Genomic DNA, 5160 nt, shown 5'->3' on the forward strand with positions numbered 1-5160 from the left:
GCAATTCTCTCTATCTTATCTTTCGAGATGGTGTTATATCATTCTTGACAATCCCCCTTCATGGTTCATGTTTCACAAGTTGTCCGGAATGACATATTTTTAAAAACCATCAATTTCAATTTGTTCACAAGATCTTTTCAATCCTTTAATCTCTTTGTTGGAGTTATCTTGGTATAGATTTCACTTAAAGCCTTCCCGAAGGAATATTGCTAATTGCGGTGTCTATCAATGATCCAAGTTTTCTCCTTCTCATCTTGGTGAAGAAGTTTTCATCTCCTTGTTGATCTCAATCCAATCAACTGTTTCCGTTAGTGGCGGGTTGTCACCTCATAATTTTGAGATGTGTTCCATAAGCCCTCAACAAGCTTGTTCTTTCTGTTGTTGATTTTCCAACAATTCCGTTATAACCTTCTTGGAAGGGTGCTTTCCAAGCTCATTTGTGGCAGAAGTTGTCATTTTCTTCTCCATTCATTATTCCAAGGATCTATCTTCTTTTACTTATTTCTTCCCGAGGCATGGTGTTGTTGCTCTCTTCGCTTATCATCTCGAATCGTGAAGATCGTGTTCTTTTCATACTTATCCATTTAACCGGAGTGTTGTGTCATCTCCTCAATTTCTTTTCATCTTATCAAGTTTTCCTTCTCTTTTCAACCGGAGTGCTGTCAAAATTATGTCATTCTTGTTCCTTGGCTATCTCGTTATACCGGTGTGGTTTCATATTCTTTGGTTCGTTAAGCCCTTGTTAAATGTCTTTCAACCCACAAGGTTCTCGCAATGTTCCTTGTTTCTCTTTTCTAATGGAGTGTTTTCAACTTTGTTCATCTTCGTTGTATTATTTTCTCGAAATTGTTCAACTTCCAAGGTTCTTTGGTTTCACTCATTTGTCAAGAAGCAATTTGTTTTACCTCTTCCCCTTCCATTTCTCTCCGGTGCCATCCTAGATCTCGGGACGACATCCTCTTGTAGTGGTGGAGTGTTGTAACGCCCCGAGACCGACGCTCCAGAAGCCTTCCATGTTTTTCGTTGTTGTCGTGTGTTTTTTATTTGTGTGTTGCATTCATCATCGCATCATTTGCATTGCATCGGCACTTTGTTGCCGTCATGTTTTAAAACTTGCATTCGCTCGTCGTTGACGTTTCTCCCTTTTGCCTTCATCACCTTCCCTCGGATCGCCTTGCCTGCGTTGACCGTTCCAGACCAATCGGGTTTTCACTTCCCTCTTGACCATGACCGCCTAACCCCTCTTTGCGCAGAGCATCGACCCCTCGCCCGTGTCCGAAACTTCCCCGAACCCGAACCGGACTATCGTTATCATTGGGTCCGGATCATCCCCCAACATCCCTAAAACATCTCCGTTTTCTCAATTGGATGCTCTAGCCTACTTATTCTCGACCGCCTGATTACGATCGGACGGACCAAATATCCCCTAACCTAACCCACTCGCTATATATAGTCTAAACCGAGACCAAATCCCTAATTTCTAGGGATCCTCCTAGCCGTCGCCGCCACTCTCTCCCGCATCTTCCTCGGGATCCCTCCCGATCCACCTCCACCCAACCAGATCGCTGCAGCCATCCTCCTGCCCAAATCCCCTCACAGCCAGCCTCCTCCCCTCGATCCACCCATCCAGCCCGCAACAGTGTCTCCCCTCGATGGCTCCATCGCTCATGCTCGAGCCCCTCTGCCTTGATCCACCAGGCGCCTAGCTCGCAGCAACCAACGCACAGGAGAGGAGCTCCTTGATCCCCTTGACCCCGACCTCTGCGCCCCACGGCCTCCTCCCCGTCGCCTTGGAGCCCGAGTGTGCCACCACCTCCTAGCGCCGCTGCCGGCGACCTTGCCGAACCAGGCCACCCCGGCCAGCCTTCGGCCACCTGCAGGCCAACCCCGTCGCCGCTCCTTCCCTGCTCCTCTTCCTTCCTCCTCCTCCCAACCTTACCTCGTTTTCCCCTGTCTGTTTTCTCCATGGACAGGGAGCGCCAGGGCATCTGCTTCAAACCTCTGCGCCACCCGGAGATCGTCGACGCCGGCCAGATCCGACGCCCTTGGGACCCGCGTCCCCGCCGGACCTCCTTCCTCTGCGCCAAGTCAGCCCGCCATGCCCCGTTTCGCCTCGACCTCGACTGAGGAGAACAAGCAGCGCTGCTGCCTTCTTCAGTTCCGCTCGCACGCCACCTCGCCGGAGAACGTTGTCCTCGCCCGGATCCCCGCGCCCTGCCATCTTGTCCATGCCGGCGAGTTCCTCCCGCGTCGTCGTCTTCTCTGCATCAAGCCGCGCCGCCGTGCCAAGTCCCCTGCATCGCGCCCAGCTGCCGGCGCTCGAACCTGCCTGCCTCCACGACCCGCACTCGCCTCCAGAGGAAGAGTCAACGCACGAGCGTCTCGTGCGTGTTCCAGATCCAGTGAACCGGCCCAGCCTCCCGAAGCCCAGCCGCTTCTTCGCTTCCAGCCCAGTGGCCCGATGTGAGCAGCCGCCTAAACCCCTCCTGTGCACCATTGGGCCAGCTAGTTTCGGCCCGTGTTGTTTTTTTTTTTCTGAACGAATTTGCCTATTAATCCAGTGAATGACAGATTTGCAGAAAACCCCTCATACATCATGCATATAATAATTCACAACCCGTGCATCGGATTAAAATGATTTAAACATGTAAAGTGCTTAGAATTTCATCTAGTTTCATAATATGCCACTTTCATGCATGTTTAAAATGTTTAAAATGCTGTTTGTTTAAATTTGCATAAATGCCATGTTAAAATGATTTAATTCATAACTAATTAACCGTAACTCAAAATTTATTAAACTTTATATGTAAATGGGGTAGAAAAATGCATAGATTAACTTGGTGCACTTTATTTTCCTGTTTAACAACAATAAAATATGGTTTTAGGCAGAACAGTACCAATTCCAAAATATGGACATGAGGATTTTCCGGAATTGTTGTTTGTTGTTCCGGCCTCATTTAAACTTGCCTAGATAGGTAGTTTTCATATGCTTCACCCCCTTGCCATGTTTAATAACATTTAATATTGTTGGGTACATAAACGAGAGAGAACTAAATAATTGATGTGGTGATTCGTCAATATGCAACGAGTTGCATATTGAGCTCCACTTAATTTGTAGTGTTGTATGTTGCACTTTGCCATGCCATGCTCATAAAATCGGACAGGCATCATACTTGTTTGTGCATCATGCCATGTGTATGTGGTGGTTGTTTACTATGTTGTTTGTTTCTTTCTGGGTTGCTTCTCTCATTAGCTTCGGTTTCATTCCGGAGTTGTGAGGATTCGTTCGACTTCATCCATTTGTCTTCTTCATGGACTCGTTCTTCTTCCTAGCGGGATCTCAGGCAAGATGACCATACCCTCGAAATCACTTCTATCTTTGCTTGCTAGTTGTTTGCTCTATTGCTTTGCCGCGCTACCTACCACTTGTTATATCATGCCTCCCATATTGCCATGTCAAGCCTCTAACCATCCTTTCCTAGCAAACCGTTGTTTGGCTATGTTACCGCTTTTGCTCAGCCCCTCTTATAGCGTTGCTAGTTGCAGGTGAAGATGAAGTTTGTTCCATGATGGAACATGGATATGTTGGGATATCACAATATCTCTTATTTTAATTAATGCATCTATATACTTGGTAAAGGGTGGAAGGCTCGGCCTTATGCCTGGTGTTTTGTTCCACTCTTGCCGCCCTAGTTTCCGTCATACCGGTGTTATGTTCCTTGATTTTGCGTTCCTTACGCGGTTGGGTGATTTATGGGACCCCCTTGACAGTTCGCTTTGAATAAAACTCCTCCAGCAAGGCCCAACCTTGGTTTTACCATTTGCCTACCTAAGCCTTTTACACTTGGGTTCTGCAGACTCAAGGGTCATCTTTATTTTAAACTCCCGGGCCAGTGCTCCTCTAAGTGTTGGTCCAACCTGTCAGTCGCCAGTGGCCACCAAGGGCAACTCTGGGCTCGCCTATCGGAAGCTTGGACAATCCGGTGTGCCCTGAGAACGAGATATGTGCAGCTACTATCGGGATTTGTCGGCACATTCGGGCAGCTTTGCTGGTCTTGTTTTACCATTGTCGAAATGTCTTGTAAACCGGGATTCCGAGACTGATCGGGTCTTCCCGGGAGAAGGTTTATCCTTCGTTGACCGTGAGAGCTTATAATGGGCTAAGTTGGGACACCCCTGCAGGGTATTATCTTTCGAAAGCCGTGCCCGCGGTTATGTGGCAGATGGGAATTTGTTAATATCCGGTTGTAGAGAACTTGACACTCGACTTAATTAAAACGCATCAACCGCGTGTGTAGCCGTGATGGTCTCTTTTCGGCGGAGCCCGAGAAGTGAACACGGCTTTTGGGTTATGTTTAACATAAGTAGGAGTTCAGGATCACTTCTTGATCATTACTAGTTGACGACCGTTCCGTTGCTCCTCTTCTCGCTCTTATGGCGTATGTTAGCCACCATATATGCTTAGTGCCTGCTGCAGCTCCACCTTTACACCATCCTTTCCTATAAGCTTAGTATTGATCTCGCGGGTGTGAGATTGCTGAGTCCTCGTGACTCACATATTCTACCAAAATAGTTGCAGGTGCCGACGATACCAGTGCAGGTGATGCTACCAGACTCAAGTGGGAGTTCGACGAGGACCTTGGTCGTTACTATGTTTCGTTTCCTGATGATCAGTAGTGGAGCCCAGTTGGGACGATCGGGGATCTAGCATTTGGGGTTGTCTTCTTTTCTTTTGGTTCCGTAGTCGGACCTATGTGTGTACTCTGATTGATGTATGATTTATTTATGTATTGTGTGAAGTGGCGATTGTAAGCCAACTCTTTATCCCATTCTTGTTCATTACATGGGATTGTGTGAAGATGACCCTTCTTGCGACAAAACCACAATGCGGTTATGCCTCTAAGTCGTGCCTCGACACGTGGGAGATATAGCCGCATTGTGGGCGTTACATGATGCATCTGTTTCGGCAACAATTAGGATGGTTCTCACATGATTCATGGGCACACAAAAGTAGCAGCAGTTCCCATAGACTTATTCAAACAGAGTACTATCCGAGAGGGCTCGATAATAGGCAAGGTTCAGATAATTAGATACAATCCAAACTACTATTAAACACTAGCTGGGGCAACTATTTCATGCCTCGATCTAATTTGGGATGGA

The 5160-nt window shown here is 47.4% G+C and overlaps 1 long non-coding RNA gene across 1 annotated transcript; it reads left to right on the top strand.

Annotated features, from left to right (window-relative positions):
- Nucleotides 1–1475: 1475 nt before the first annotated feature.
- LOC141042324 (uncharacterized) lies at nucleotides 1476–4827 on the top strand. Its single transcript, XR_012204614.1, has 3 exons — nucleotides 1476–2463; nucleotides 3254–3344; nucleotides 4574–4827. It is a non-coding gene; the product is annotated as an uncharacterized lncRNA (long non-coding RNA).
- The last annotated feature ends 333 nt before the right edge of the window (nucleotides 4828–5160 follow it).

Source organism: Aegilops tauschii, chromosome 3 (genome assembly GCF_002575655.3).
Source record: "Aegilops tauschii subsp. strangulata cultivar AL8/78 chromosome 3, Aet v6.0, whole genome shotgun sequence".
Classification (NCBI taxonomy): domain Eukaryota; kingdom Viridiplantae; phylum Streptophyta; class Magnoliopsida; order Poales; family Poaceae; genus Aegilops; species Aegilops tauschii.